The following is a 16,998-nucleotide window of genomic DNA, read 5'->3' on the forward strand; positions in this document are numbered from 1 at the left end:
CTGTTTCCGTAGCCCCACCATAATGCACGGAGGAGTCCCCAGAATTTTACATGGTTACACGGTTACATGCTGCTGGAGGATGCACAGTGATTTGAAGGCTCCGATGTTGTTTTGCCGATTAAGGAAGAAAGTAACGTGAGACTAGAGAGAGGGGGTGCCACAGAAGGGCAAGAAACTGGCAGTCATGTTCCCCCCAGCTGCAGCATACTGCCAAGTTTGCGCCAGTGATGAGGAGGGAGGGGATTATGAGGTCACTGACTGTACTTGGGTGCCTGAGAGAAGAGAGGAGGAAAGTGAAGAGGAGGAGGAGGCACAATGAGGCAGGATGTCCTCCAGGGGGTAGCTTAAAGGGGTTGTAAAGGTTTGTTTTTTATTTTCTAAATAGGTTACTTTAAGCTAGTGCATTGTTGGTTCAATTAACTTTTCCTTCAATTTCCCTACTAAATGTTTTTTTTTCTTTGTTTTTGTTGTCTGAAATTCTCACTTCCTGTTCCTCCTCAGGAAGTGAGAAATTCAAACAAAGAAAAAAACATTTAGAAGGGAAATGGAAGGAAAAGGTAAGTGAACCAACAATGCACTAGCTTAAATGAACCTATTTAGAAAATAAAAGACGAACCTTTACAACCCCTTTAAGTGTAGCCATCCTATTGCATCACACTACAGAGCTCCGCAGGTGCAGGGCGTTGCTGACTTTTAGAAGTTCCTTGGTATGGGCCTTTTTCGATACATGTGCAGCAGATCACACCGTTGCTGTTTGCAACCAATGTCTGAAGTGGATCAAGCGTGGCCAGAACAGCAGCCGCTTGACCAGACATATGACTACCTGCTATGCAGTCTGCTGGCAACAGCACTTGAAAGACCCACATTATAGAAAAAGGCGGGCTTCTCCTTGCTCCTCATCTGGGATCTCAAACACTACTATACCTCCAGTCCTTTTAAAAACCTACACTGAGAGGAATGAAGGTGAAGCAATAGGTGTCACAAGTACTTGCAGCCAATCTGCTAGCAGTACACCACCAGTTGATTTCAGCAGGAAAATTTCCCTACCCCAGTTTCTGAACCGTAAAAGGGAATCCGGTCCCAGCCATCCACATGCTCAGCATCTCAATGCTAGCTTGGCCAAATTGCTAGCACTGCAACTGTTGCCTTTTCAGCTGGTAGACTCTGCCCCCCTTTCGTGAATTTGTGGAATGTGCTGTACCACAATGGCAAGTTCCAAAACACCATTTATTTTCACCTAAGGCCATTCCGGCTCTCTACCAGCATATGGAAGACAATGTTTTTGTTGAACAGAGCGGTTAACAGTAAGGTTCATATTATCGCTGACTCATGGTCCAGCAGGCATAGGCAGGGACTTTACCTTTCCTTCACGGCGCACTGGGTAACTCTGATGGCAGCTGGGAAGGATGCAGGACAGGATTCAGTGTTGTTGGAGCTTGTTCCGCCACCACGCCTCCAAAAAGCTAGTGGTGATTCTACCAAAGCTCTCTGCTCCACCCCCTCCTCTTCTTCCTCTATGGTCTGTTCTGCAGAATTGTTCTCTTAACTAGCAGTGCTCCGTAAGCATTCAAAGGGCTACGCAAGCAGTCAGGCTAAAAGATGCCATGCAGTGCTTGAGTTGGTCTGCCTAGAGTACAGGGGCCACACTGGGTCAGAGATCCTGTCAGCTCTGCAGGGGCAGGCTCAGAGGTAGTAAAGGTGATGGATCGGGGTAAAAGGATGTATATGAATGCACATTGGTTGTCATCCACCTACCTACAGATCGAACATGGGTCCATTTCATGTTTCATAGGTCCATAAATGTCACATAGATTACATCCATTGTGTTCAGCTCCGATTCAGCAGGGGATGTGTTCATGATCCCCTGCTAAGTGAATTCACTAAAGAAAAATTGCAGAGAGCATACCACTCCCTCATAAGGTGGTGAGATTTTTTAGGGTGTGTTTAGAACTGTCACTGATGCAAGCACAACCACAAAAAAAGTATTCATACAATTATACATTTATTATAAAAGTTAACAAGTTTAAAACAATTACAATAATATATATGGTCACCAGAGGGAAAACCAGTAATCAATATAACAGTAACATTTGGTCATAACTATTTGACCATAGTTGATATTCAATACACATGTTAGATGTAGATGCTTGTACATGCGGAAAACCGACGCGTATCGCAGACTTGTTATCTGCTTCTTCAAAGCAGCTTTGAATGCGTCAAACTTGTCGTATTGATATTCCAACAACTGCAACACCAAAAAGAGGGCGAGGATGACAAACCCCACAGTGAAAGGGTGGTGAAGCCAGATTCACCTGCCTGGTCGGAAGGACGTTGGACCATGTAAACAGCTTGGTATCAGCAGGCCAATGATAGTCTAAAAATGGCCGACAAAGACGAGTATCCCAGAGAGACCAACATGTAAGGTGCAAATGCACCTAGATCTCTAGGCGCTCCACGAAGCGTCGCCGCAGTATGCAGTAATTGTTTTAAACTTGTTAACTCAGCTAGGCGTGTCAGGGTCTCTCACCTCAATGATCTCAGCTCAGCATGTCCTTGCACGCCACGGCCTCCTGGGTGGATAATGCTCCTGATCTTGGGGTAAAATATTGCAGGCAGGCCCAGCCCTGCGTCCCGACTCCCTGGCACGCACTGCCTCTGCCTGCTTCCAAGAATCCGGTCCCAGGCAGTTGTAGTTTCCTCTGCGCTGCTCTGTTTTCCACCCACCGGGAGCTTGAGCGTGGACTACAAATCCCGGAATGCAAAAGCTAGTGGTCAGTTTCTGTGGCTCCTGGCCCCCCGGCTCGACTTCCTTGTGCAGAATAAAAAAGAAAATGGTAGAGGGCAGCGGCTGCGGGCCATTTTGAACATAAGTTAGAGCGGCCTGGGAGGCAATTGCCACCCTGCCCCCCGGCCCAGCCCTCCCCTGGTTCTAAACTCATCCTATAAAATCCCATCACTGTATAATAATAATAATAATAATAATCACCTTATGAGGGAGTGGTATGCTCTCTTCAGTTTTTCAATCATCACCCGGGATGTGAATGTGTTAAACTGTCTTTAGAAACTGTCCAATACGCTGTATATAGGAATTCACTATAGCTCTGGGGAAAAAATACAATTTTTTATTGTCCTACCCTTGTAGATTGAAAGCTCTTTTGAGCAGGGCCCTTCTAACTATATTGTCAAATGCTGCAGCATCATTTCCATGCCTTTTATGTTTTTTGGCCCTAGTACATTAATGTAACAAATGTTTATACTAATGTTGAAATAAAAAGTGATTTTTTTTTTTTTTTGCTTGACTTTTGCAGACTATAAATACAAATTTTCTAAGTGCAAACTATTCATACCTCTTCAAATATGTTGTGCTGCCCCAATAGGGGCATAGAATATGAGATGCATAGCCTCAGTTAATATTAGCATTGTTATATAGATAGAGTTTATATAGTGTGGTTTGCCTAACTATTTCTCATAGCTAAATCTATGTGTTATCCTATGCTGCCATCTAGTGGCCCTTTGTTGCAATGCACATGTTTTTCTGTGATTCTTTGAGTTACCACATATTTTCAGTGTATGTATGCCCCTCCCTGCTTCCCGTGTGGAGTACTTCCTGTGTCATCTCTTCAGCCAGCAAGCCACATGTGAGAAGGACACTCATGTAGTCTGCACAGTACGTAGGAAAGGCATCATCTTTTGACCGCACAATACTATCACCATTCATCTGCTGTTCCTGTTATCTGCTGTAACCCCTGAAGTTAAAGAATAAACACCTCTTTTGAATGAATCGGTATTGACGAGTTCAGCTGTCTGATAAGGATTGTCCGCAGTGAGTATATCTGCTTATACAGGCCAGGCATAGAGGTCTCAGCAAGGGATATATCGCTATCACAACAATCGGAGTCAGAACAGTCAAAGGATGCATAGAATTCTTACAGCATGCTGGGTATATGTGTGTGCCTAATCTGCAATCAAGCTCAGTGCCAGCCGCCATCTTGTGTAAGCACATGGTCGCACAAGCTTACTGCGCTTCATGCGAATGTTGAAAGCTGTTTCTCTAATTGAACTGTGTTACCCCACCTGTCTAAGCTGCTGTTCGTCTTCTTAAAGAGACAGTACCATTTTTTACAAAACCGTGAGAAATGTCTAGACAAGGCTCTGAACACTCTTTTACGGCTGAACCAACGCAGATTCATCATGCCTCTGAACCCGCAGACGTACAGGGAGCAGTCTCTGCAGATATTGCTGAACAGAGTGTAAGACCCAAGCGTACAATAAAACCAATACAGAAACTCAGAGAAAACTACGAATACACTAGAGATAAGTTCTCCAGCAAGCTATCAGACTTCTGGGACAGAACTGCACACTGCATGTCAGTTTTGCCACGCTTTAATGATCGACCAGCTGAACTAGGAGATTCTATAGTTCGCCCATCTGCTGCGTATGAACACTACCAACGGCTGTCTGCAAAATACACTGCTTTCTTGCAAGACTGTAATATAGAGGACTCTTCAGCAGAACTGACCAAGACTGATGCACTGAACCAACAAAGGGATCTCTTAGTGCAAAATGCTCAGTGTAAGGCAGAACTCCGCATTGCTCAACTGCAAGAGACCAGATCTCACAGATCAACATCAACCAAGCACACTGCATGTTCTTCTAGATCCTCTCGCTCCAGAAGTTCAACATTAAGCGACAAGCTAATAGAGGTCCGCGCTGATGCTGAATCCAAAAAAGCGCAAAGCCCCCCTGCTAAGAAAGAAGCAGAGATGAAGGCCCAAAGCAAAGCTCTTGAAGCAGAGATGAAGGCCCAAAGCAAAGCTCTTGAAGCAGAGATGGAAGCCCAGAGCAAAACTCGCCAAGCAGAGATGGAAGCCCAGAGCAAAACTCGCCAAGCAGAGATGGAATCCCAAATAAAGATTCTGCAAATAGAGAAAGAGGAAGCAGGTGCGCTAGCAAGGCTGAAAGTCCTTGAACAAGCAATGGGTCAAAGTACTAATTCAGACTGTCTTATCCCAGCAGAACTGGAAGATCCAATTGATCGCACCAGTGATTATGTGCTAAAGCATAATGTTTACAAAGATACAGAGTCATCTCCTGTACCTCCTACTAACAACACTGTTCTGACTCTCAACTCAGGGACCTCCCAGCTCCAAATGCCTGAGTCTCCTCAAGTCCACAACGCAAGAGCATCTACGCAGGAAACCACATCAACTCCTGCCATCAACAAGGTGACTTCCAGCGACAAGCCGCAGCTCCAGCCACAGTCAGCAGAAGCCTTAAAGACTACACCAAAGTTAAGCGCTCATGCAACATCATTTCATCCTGGTAAACCTCACCCTTCTTCACCAGAGAACTTTCACACCCAAGGGGTTCCACAGATTACTTTGGCACCAAAGAGTGAGAGATCAGACTTGAATGACTTAGCCAGCCATATGGCGCGCCGTGAGCTCATTATCACCAGTCTCTCAAGGTTTGATGACTGTCCAGAGAGCTACAGGGCCTGGAGATCAACCTTCAAGGCTGCTATTGCTAATTTCAACCTTACTACCAAGGAGGAACTTGATTTGCTCATAAGGTGGCTGGGGCCAGAATCTGCAAATCGTGTTAAAAGACTGAGGACAGTACATGTTGACCACCCAGATGCAGGTCTTGTTGCCACATGGGCAAGACTTGAGCAAGCCTATGGTAGCTCAGAAGCCATAGAAGGCGCTCTATTCAAGAGACTGCAAAACTTCCCAAAAATAGGGAACAAAGACTATCGCAAGCTTCAAGATCTAAGTGACCTCCTCATGGAGTTAGAGTTGGCAAAGACAGACCCACGTCTACCTAGACTAAGCTTCCTGGACACTGCTCATGGTGTCAATCCAGTGGTGTCTAAACTGCCATACAGCCTGCAAGAGAGATGGGCGCAGCAGGGCTCAAGGTACAAAAGAGACTATAACATATCCTTTCCTCCATTCTCATATTTTTGCAGGTTCATCAGTGAACAAGCCTGGATGAGAAATGATTTCAGCTTCAGTGAACCCAACTTGCCTGCTTCATCACCATCTCCAAGGTATGACAACACAGCAGCTAAACACAGAGACTTTCATAGAGCAATATCTGTTAAAAGGACAGACATCTCACCACCCGTATCCTCTCATGCATACCAGAGTGATTCAGGGGATAAAGATAAAGATCCTAATCGTCAGTGCCCTATTCACAAGAAGCCTCACCTTCTTAAGAAATGCCGAGAGCTGAGAGCAAAGACTTTACAAGAGCGCAGGGAGATTCTCCCGAAACTTGGAGTATGCTACAGGTGCTGTGCTTCTTATAGTCATTTTGCCAAGGACTGTAAAGTTGTCATCAAGTGCACAGAATGCAGCAGCGAAAGACATGTGACAGCTATGCATCCTACTCCACTTACAGACAGCCCACAGCAGCTACCTACCTCCACCCCTCTCTCAAATCATGGCGGGGAGCAATGAAGCCACGCTCTAGCCCAGGAGAATGTTTCTTCTTCATGCACAGAAGTCTGTGGAGAAGGTTTAGATCACAAGTGCTGTGCCAAGATATGCCTTGTTAAGGTATACCCAGAGGATCAACCTGAAAAAGCTGCCAGGATGTATGCCATAATAGATGAACAGAGCAACAGATCCCTGGTTAAGCCTAAATTCTTTGAGATCTTTGGCATTGAGGGTCATGCCACACCTTATACTCTCAGAACCTGTTCTGGTCGTGTAGAGACTTTCGGCAGAAGGGTCGATGGGTTCATGGTGTCTCATATCGAAGGGAAAGAGGGCATACTCCTACCAACATTAGTCGAGTGTGACCAGATATCAGACGAAAGAGAAGAGATTCCTACTCCAGAGGTTGCATATCACCATCCTCACTTAAGGCACCTTGCTGATGAGATTCCCGCAATGGACATGAATGCTGAAATCTTAGTCTTGCTAGGAAGAGACATTCTTAGAGTACATAAGGTACGTGAGCAGTGTGATGGACCTGAGGATGCCCCTTATGCACAAAGACTTGATATAGGCTGGGTAATAGTGGGTGATGTATGCTTTGATAGAATGTGTACGTCATCTGAGATCCACTCCTTCAAAACTTACATGTTAGGAAATGGACCTGCATCCCACTTCAAAGAGTGCCCTCACCATTATGAAATAAGGGAGAAGCCTCTTGACATCATCCAAGTACCTGATGTCACCCCTATCCTTTGTGATGACAACCTAGGTACCACAGTGTTTTGTACCACAAGTGACCACAACAAAATAGCCTTGTCAGTTGAAGACAGAGAGTTCATCAAAATAATGGACAAAGAATTCTTCAAGGATGAGTCTAACAGCTGGGTTGCACCATTGCCTCTTCGTGCTGCAAAGGTCAAACTGCCAAACAATCGTGAACAGGCTTTATCCAGATTCAACTCACTTCAACGAACACTAAAGAACAGGCCTGAAATGAAGGACCATTTCATTACCTTTATGAAGATGATCTTTGACAATGAGCACGCTGAGCCAGCTCCACCTCTTCAAATACACGATGAGTGCTGGTACCTACCCTTCTTCGGAGTGTACCATCCACGTAAGTCAAAACAAATTAGGGTAGTGTTCGACTCCAGTGTCAAGCATCAGGGCGTATCCCTGAACAATATTCTTCTCACTGGTCCTAACCTTACCAACAACCTTGTAGGTGTACTCATGAGGTTCAGAAGAGAGCCAGTTGCCATAAATGTGGACATTGAACAAATGTTTCATTGCTTTATTGTACGAGAAGACCATAGGAACTTCCTAAGGTTTCTGTGGCACCGTGACAACAACATGAACAATGAGATGATTGAATACCGCATGAAGGTTCATGTTTTCGGAAATAGCCCCTTACCTGCCGTCGCAACATACGGTTTACGAAGGACTGCTCTTGATGGAGAACAGGAGTATGGTGCAGATGCTCGACATTTCGTCGAGAGAGATTTCTATGTGGACGATGGACTTAATTCTTTACCTACAGTGGAAGAAGCCATAGACCTGCTCCAAAGGACACAAGTTATGCTTTCTGAGGCTAACCTCAGACTACACAAGATTGCCTCAAACAGTGTTGCTGTTATGAAAGCCTTTCAACCTGGCGATCATGCCACAGGGTTTAAAGACTTAAATCTGGGGATGGACAAGCCACCTGTGCAGAGAAGTCTGGGCCTACGGTGGGACTTATTAAAAGACAGCTTCGGCTTTCAAGTCAGCTCTGCAGACAAGCCATTTACCAGGTGTGGAGTTCTGTCAGTGGTGAACAGCCTATACGATCCAGTGGGATTTGTGGCTCCCATCACCATACAAGGTAAATCCATACTTAGACAGCTCTCAGAGACTATCAAAGATTGGGATGCCCCACTACCAATAGACAAACTTTCAAGGTGGGAGTCCTGGAAACAGTCGTTACATGCCTTAGATGGAATCCGTATACCACGCTGCTACACTCCGACTTCCCTTGCTACCATTTGGAGGAAAGAGCTGCACATCTTCTCAGATGCATCTACTGAGGCCATAGCGGCTGTTGCCTACCTCAAGGTAAGGGATTCAGCTAATCTAACCCATGTAGGGTTTCTGTTTGGGAAAGCTAAGTTAGAACCCAAGCCTGAACACACAATTCCTAGGCTTGAACTTTGTGGGACTGTGCTAGCTGTAGAGATTGCAGATTTCATACTGCATGAGCTAGACATTCAGATAGATGACATCAAATTCTACACAGACAGCAAGGTTGTTTTGGGCTACATATACAACCAGACTAAACGTTTCTATGTCTATGTCAGCAACCGTGTAGAAAGAATAAGAAAATCATCTAAACCTGAACAATGGCATTATGTTCCATCTGAAATTAATCCTGCAGATCATGGCACCAGGCCAGTGTCTGCGAGTGCCTTTGTAAATTCTTCTTGGTTACAAGGTCCTGAATTCTTGCTGACTGATCCAGAAGAAACCACGGCTCACGTCTTCAGTCTTCTAGAACCCGACAAAGACCCAGAGGTTCGTCCTGAAGTTAAAACCCTTGTCACCAGAACTGAACAAAGACGTGCCTTGGGCTGTCAACGCTTTGAACGTTTCTCCAAGTGGACAAGGCTGGTACGCACCACCGCAAGGTTAGTTCATATTGCACACTGCTTTCACACGAAGCTCACAGATGCTCACTGTCAAGGTTGGCACATGTGCCAAAGGCTTCTTTCTGCAAAAGACATTGCTGAAGCTGAACTGATCGTAATACGCAGTCTACAACAGGATGTCTTTGGCTCAGAAATCAGACGTATCCGTGACAAGGGGGACATTCCAAAAAACAGTCCAATTGCTAACCTGAACCCATTCATTGACAATGATGGCACGTTAAGGGTTGGTGGACGCCTAAACAAGGCTAAGTTCAGTGAGCAAGAACAGAATCCTCTCATTATACCTGCTCGCCATCACATCACCACTTTGCTCATACGGCACTACCATGAAAGGGTGAAACACCAAGGTAGACACTTCACAGAGGGAGCCATAAGAGTTGCAGGCCTTTGGATTATAGGAGCAAAAAGACAGTTTACAGCTACACTGCACAGCTGTGTTCAGTGCCGCAAACTAAGAGGGAAACATCAGCAACAGCAAATGTCAGATTTGCCAGCTGACAGGTTAAGTACTGACCCACCCTTTACTCACGTTGGTCTGGATGTCTTCGGACCATGGATGGTAACAGCCCGCAGAACACGAGGTGGCCAAGCCAATAGTAAGCGATGGGCAGTGCTGTTCATCTGCATGAGTGTATGTGCAGTACACATTGAAGTAATAGAATCTATGGATGCCTCAAGTTTCATCAATGCTCTAAGACGGTTCCTTGCCATCAGAGGACCAGTCAAGACACTAAGATCCGACTGTGGAACTAATTTCGTTGGAGCTTGTCGAGAGTTACAGCTCAACTATAGGCCAATACAAGACCGTTTAGCTGAAAGAGGCTGCACATGGATTTTCAATCCTCCTCATTCTTCCCACATGGGTGGTTCATGGGAGAGAATGATAGGAATCACACGAAAAATACTGGACTCAATGCTCATGGACTTGAATTCCACAAGACTTACCCACGAGATTCTAACCACCTTCCTGGCAGAAGCATCTGCCATAATCAATTCAAGACCACTTGTTCCAGTGTCTACAGATCCAGAGACCCCAACTATCCTTACTCCAGCCACTCTTCTTACCCAGAAGCTTGGGACTGTTCCCGTGCCACCTGGAGACTTTAAATCAGGAAATCTGTGTTACGATCAGTGGAAGCGAGTACAACACCTTGCCAACTGCTTCTGGAATCGTTGGAAGATGGAGTATCTTTCTACTCTGCAAGGACGCAGGAAATGGCAGCGCCCGAACCTTAACATCCAAGTTGGAGATCTCGTTCTGCTTAAGGATCAGCAAGCTGAAAGAGTCGAGTGGCCTATGGATCTTATTGTAAAGAGCGTTCCTAGTGATGACGGTAAGGTACGTAAGGTGGAGGTGAAAGTTTCAAGACAAGGGACTGTAAAGACTTTCATCAGACCTATCACGGAACTCATTTTGCTCTTGCCGTTTGGAGGCTGAACTTACTTGGGTATGCTGTTGGATCCTACCTGCAACTTCGAGAAGGAAGTATCTGGAACTTTAGTTGTCACAACTTGAAGCCTTATATTATAGATGTTGTTGCATTATATGCATGTTCTCCATTATGTCTTTCAGGTTTTCAAGACATCAAGCAAATTGCGCTGTTGTTTATTTGCATAACTACCGTTGTATTATGTAAATAGTGGCATTATCATGCCAGACGGGGAGTGTGCTGCCCCAATAGGGGCATAGAATATGAGATGCATAGCCTCAGTTAATATTAGCATTGTTATATAGATAGAGTTTATATAGTGTGGTTTGCCTAACTATTTCTCATAGCTAAATCTATGTGTTATCCTATGCTGCCATCTAGTGGCCCTTTGTTGCAATGCACATGTTTTTCTGTGATTCTTTGAGTTACCACATATTTTCAGTGTATGTATGCCCCTCCCTGCTTCCTGTGTGGAGTACTTCCTGTGTCATCTCTTCAGCCAGCAAGCCACATGTGAGAAGGACACTCATGTAGTCTGCACAGTACGTAGGAAAGGCATCATCTTTTGACCGCACAATACTATCACCATTCATCTGCTGTTCCTGTTATCTGCTGTAACCCCTGAAGTTAAAGAATAAACACCTCTTTTGAATGAATCGGTATTGACGAGTTCAGCTGTCTGACAAGGATTGTCCGCAGTGAGTATATCTGCTTATACAGGCCAGGCATAGAGGTCTCAGCAAGGGATATATCGCTATCACAACAATCGGAGTCAGAACATCTGTATTAAATCTAGTTGCATACAAAAGGATTTGGTTGTGAAAATCCTCAGGTAGATGGTTCACTGTCTATGCATCCATAGTCCTTTTTTTGGACAAGAGGGTGTCATCTGACCTCCAAATTGCATGTGTTCTTCTATTTATCAATGTTTTCACCCAAAAAACTTTCATCTAATTTTCACACAACCTTTACCTAACAATACACAATATTCACATATTTTTCACATACGATCCAATTAGAAAAACATTTGGATACTGTGAAAGTTGGGCGAATAATGGATGAAAACATTGATAAATAGACCTCTTATGGCTTATCTCCAATGGCATTACTTATTCAAAGCTTGCAAAAGCTTTGAGCCCTTGGAAGATATCCTTTGATAATGAAACATGTTGGACGGAGCCTTGTGCCAACGTCACCGCATCCCCGAAACCAGAGGTCTTCGCCGACATGGTGATATTTTACACGCCAATGTTTTTTTAAACTATTGTAAGTGTATTTACTTATTTAATAAATACATCATTAGTCTTTTACTGCACTATGGAGAGGGGCTTCTCTTCTTTTTTTACATGATTACCCCTATATGGAGTCTTGGTTGGTATGTTCAGTGGTGGAATTCCAGGGGATGAATGTTGGGGAAATAAAGTGATGGTTTTGGAGTGATCTTATATACGTTACATCAGTGGTCCAAATGTCAAGTCCTGGGCTACTAGCTAGGCTTTTAGAGTTACTCGTCACCAGATGCCCCACCCAACGCCTACCCTGCCCCTAATTATGCCCCCAAACACGTCCTGGTAAATTATCTCATGAAATGACTCTGGTAAATGTTTTATGCAGAACTAAGTTACACATATAAATATTAACAACTTTAACAATATTAACATAAAGTGTATCAGTATCCATCAGTGCAGCCTATTAATGCCCATCAGTGCAGCCTCATAAGTGCAGTCTATCAGTGCCATCAGTGCAGCCTCATCAGTGCTGCCTATCAGTGGCCATCGGTCCAGCCCCATCAGTGCCCATCAATGCAGCATATCAGTGTTGCCTTATCAGTTCAACCTCATCAGTGCCCATCATTGCTGCCTTATCAGTGGCCATCAGTGCTGCCTCTTTAGTGGCCATCAGTGCAGCCTCATCAGTGCAGCCTCATTGGTGCAGCTTATTAGTGATCATCAGTGCTACCTTATTAGTGCAGCCCCATCAGTGTAGCCTCATCAGTGCCCATCAATGCGGCTGTATCACACAGAGAGAGGCTCTCCTGCTGTGACACAGTTTGGATCTGAAACACTGGCCACTGTCAAACAAAGTCCCGCCTCCTGGACTGGCTTCTATGATAGACATCACACTGATTACATTTCCTGGCATTGGACCAGTGTGCTGTGTGATAATATTCTTCTATATTTCTTATTTTATTTTGTTTTATAGATTTATTCTGTCACAGCTCACTGTTATTCAACTTATTTGGTTATAGCGCAACACTATTTTATATACAGTATAAGCTTTGAAAATGTGCCTTGTGTTTTTTAAGCATTTGCGGGCAGTTTTTGAACACACATGACCACCCTTGGATCAAGAATTGCATAGCTGATCATCTCACTTTACTGTTTTATTTTAAATGCCGCAACACTGCTGTTTATGTTGCTACTACTACATACTTGCTAACTGTCCCGGATTTGCCATGACAGTCTCACTCTTACTCTGTTGTCCTTTATGGACTGAGTCCCAGCCAGTGTCCTGGAAAGACAACATGAGGTCTTCGAATTTAATTGTGGTGGTTGTACGTGATGTTATTTTGGTGCTTCAGGGCCGGTTCACACTAGATGTGGTGAAAATTCGCACTGCATCTAAATCACAAACCTGTTTATGTGAACTGATTGCGAGGTGTATGTTAAGTTACAGATTCTCTGCAATCAGTTTGCAAAACGCAGTGCGATTTGCAGAATCGGATCGCATGGGTGTGAACCAGGGGCGTCGTTAGACCTGGGCTTGGGGGGCTGGAGCCCCGAATGGAACCCCAAAAAGCCCAGAGTCCATTAAACGATGCTTTGTATTGTTGAGCGCCGGGGCCCGGGACCAATCTGATCGCGGCTGTGGCCGTGTGAGGCCGAGTGCGGCCGAATGTAGCTGGGGCCGAGTGCGGCTGGGGCCGAGTGTGGCCGAGTTCGGCCAAGTGCAGCCGGGGCCGAGTGCGGCGGAGTGCGGCTGGGGCCAAGTGTGGCCGAGCTCGGCCGAGTGTGGCCGGGGCCGAGTGTGGCCGAGTTCGGCCGAGTGCGGCTGGGGCCGAGTGTTGCCGAGTTCGGCCGAGTGCGGCTGGGGCCGAGTGCCATAGGTCCCGTCTTCTGGAGCCTGCAACGCCAATGCCAGGATGACCATGGGATGTGTGACGTGCATCCATCATAGCCTGCAGAGTCTCCAGAAGGCGGGAATTTTAAATGCAGCCGCCGAACAATATCTCTGCTCGGGCGGGCGGCTCTCCTCCCTCTCCTCCTCGGCATTGCAGCTTCTCGCCTCCTCCTCGGCTTGGCAGCTACTCTCCTCCTCCACGGCATGGCAGCTCCTCCTTCTCGGCATGGCAGCTCCTCTCCTCCTCGGCAGCTCCTCTCTGACAGTGACGAGTGACTAAATGCCTGCTCCCTGCTGTGACCGCACACCACGGCTGAGCTCAGGTAAGTCAGTGGGCCAGATTCTTAGAGGAGATACAACGGCGTATCTCCAGATACACCGTCGTATCTCTGCGTCCGGCCGGTCGTATCTATGCGCCTGATTCTTAGAATCAGTTACGCATAGATATCTATTAGATCCGACGGGCGTAAGTCTCTTACGCCGTCGGATCGTAACTGCATTTTTACGCTGACCGATAGGGGCGTGTATGCTGATTTACACGTCAAAATATGTAAATCAGCAAGATACGCGAATTCACAAACGTACGCCCGACCGATGCAGTACAGTTACGCCGTTTACGTTAGGTTTTTCCCGGCGTATAGTTACCCCTGCTATATGGTGGCGTAAGTGCGGCGTATCAATGTTAAGTATGGCCGTCGTTCCCGCGTCGAAATTTGAAAAAGTTACGTTGTTTGCGTAAGTCGTCCGTGAATGGGGATGGACGTCATTTACGTTCACGTCGAAACCAATGGCGTCCTTGCGGCGTACTTTGGAGCAATGCACACTGGGAAATTCCACGGACGGCGAATGCGCCGTTCGGAAAAACGTCAATCACGTCGGATTAAGCCTGTTTTACATAACACACGCCCACCTCTTCACAATTTGAATTAAGCGGGCTTACGCCGGCCTATTTACGATATACGCCACCGCAACTTTTTTTTGAGAATACGGCACTTGCCTGTAAAAGTTGCGGAGGCGTAACGTAAATAGGATATGCTACGCCCGCACAAAGTTACGCGATTCTACGTGAATCTAGCCCAGTGTGTGTATCTTAGCCATTGTCAGTAGGTCAGTGTGTGTTAAGGTCATACAGGTCAGTGTATGTAGGTCAGATAGGTCAGTGCAGGTAGGTCAGTGCAGGTAGGTCAGTGCAGGTAGGTCAGTGGTCAGCATTGATGGGCACTGGTAGGTCACACAACCCCACCGCCCAACCCCAAAAAAAACGCTACACTACGCCACATACAACACCATACCTCCCAACTTTCTGAGATGGGAATGAGGGACACCTATCAGCAAAAGTATGCAGGCATAGGACACACCCCTTGCCACGCCCCCTTAAAGGAAAGTTGTACACAAAAAAAATACCATCGGTTAAACCCACAAGTGCTTTTTTACCACTACTATTCCTTTATATTGGCTTTTGGAATTTACAAATGCAGTGATTTAGAAATCAGATAAAAGGTTTAGCACTGGGAAACACTTTTTGATAGATAAAAAGTGCATTTTATATACATCTATATAGATCAGACCAAAATGAGGGACAAATGAGGATAATGAGGGACATTTCTCCAAATCAGGGACAGTCCCTCGAAATCAGGGACAGTTGGGAGGTATGTACAACACCACTAATCCCCCCCCCCCCCGATTCCGGCCTTGGACTTCGGGCTGAAGCCCCTGGTCTTTTTGCCACCTAGAAACGCCCCTGGTGTGAACCCCCAAATGCTCCATTTATAGTGCAGACCAAAAAAAGTCCCGTGTGAGTTTGGTCCAGATGCGATACAAACTCAGGAATACAGTTTGTATGGCTGAATTTGCATCGCACAGACATCGCATGTGATCTACACAGCAATGCGCTGCGAATCACATGCGATGTCTGCCATCGCACTAATGTGAACCAGCCTTCAAGGGTGGAAAAATGGCCCAAAGCCACCTTGTTTTCTGTCTGTGAATCCCTAAATATCTCTATAAACGTTTTAGGTCACAGTTGAGCCTTCCACCAAAATGATCTTTTTATTTTTTGTCTTTTTTGAAATATTTCATACATTCACTCCTTCCCAGAGGCTGTTTGGTTTCATCCTCGCTTTGTGTTTTCACGTGTAAAATTTGGTACTCTAGGAAAAGGGATTTATTGTATGATAGATAAGGATCTAGATTCTACATAAACTGCATGCTCAGACGAGGGACGGCTGGAAGAAAACAGAGACAAGGAGGCGAGGATGCTGATTGGAAGAAGCGGTGTCACATGACCGGCAGGATCCCATCCAGGAAGTGTGAGCACCGAGGAGTGGAAATGGCAGTGTTGTGTAGTGCATGTCTTTCTATAGAGAAGGACTGGGCAGTATGATGTGAATGGACTGTGCTGGGCTCTACACTGCAAGGTAATAGAAAGGGATTTCAGAACTAGAACTACAGGAAGGCTGAATGGTAGGAGGAAGGCTTACTGTAGTGTGGAATTCTAGCTCTGTGTGCTCTGATGAGGATTCCTTTTTGTAAACACTGCGCAGGTGGTAAACGCTGGAAAGGTTTGTTGCCCTATGTAAATCACATATAGTGCCATGTTTGAAGCAGTATTACACCCAAAACTAAACATTTTATTATATCACAGTTTACCAATTCATAAATGTGATGTCTGTATTAGTTTCCCCTTTTTATCTTTTCTATTTTCATCTGGTGGTCCTGACAGTAAGTCTGTTGTCTTTCAAAAGAACAAGCGCTCTTCCAGATGTACCGGTTAAAGGGATGAGACAAACCATTATTTTATACTAGAAAGTAAGGCAAACAAGAATGATATAAAAGGTATTTAGGTATAGTGTTGCATGACTGCTTACAGGGGTGCTTACAATGATCAGCGTTTTATTTATTCATCTAAAACCTTTATCCCAAAAGGAAAAGGGGGACAAAACTTTTTTTACTGTAGTTACTTATAAAGTATTAGCTGGAGTTTGGCTTCAGTTTGTTAGTGTAGCTAAATTTGCTAGTACATCTAACACTACCCTCCCCCCCCAGACTGAGAATGCAGCTGTCTGATGTGCCTCCTATGCTCCTTCCTCTAATAAGAGTTTGGTCACTGGCCAGATCACCTGGTGAAAACGGTGGTTGTAAACCCTTTACAACCACATTAACCTACAGGTGAGCCTAGATTAAGGCTTACCTGTAGGTGCAAGAAATATCTCCCAAACCTTAAAGGTTTAGGAGATATTTGCCAAAAATTGCAGCAATGATGTCTACGGCGCATGCGTCGTAGACATCGGGCGCAGGCGCACTGAGTTTGCCGCTACT

General features: G+C 45.4%; 1 protein-coding gene across 1 annotated transcript in view; it reads left to right on the forward strand.

Annotated features, from left to right (window-relative positions):
* Positions 1 to 15,951: 15,951 nt before the first annotated feature.
* Positions 15,952 to 16,998, forward strand: part of RAD51D (RAD51 paralog D) — a 48,820-nt gene continuing 47,773 nt past the window's right edge. Inside the window, exon 1 of the mRNA XM_040336900.1 lies at positions 15,952 to 16,097. The gene's annotated coding sequence lies outside the window, so the exon portion shown is untranslated. The remainder of the gene's footprint in view (positions 16,098 to 16,998) is intronic.

This window comes from Rana temporaria, chromosome 2 (genome assembly GCF_905171775.1).
Source record: "Rana temporaria chromosome 2, aRanTem1.1, whole genome shotgun sequence".
In the NCBI taxonomy this organism is placed as follows: Eukaryota; Metazoa; Chordata; class Amphibia; order Anura; family Ranidae; genus Rana; species Rana temporaria.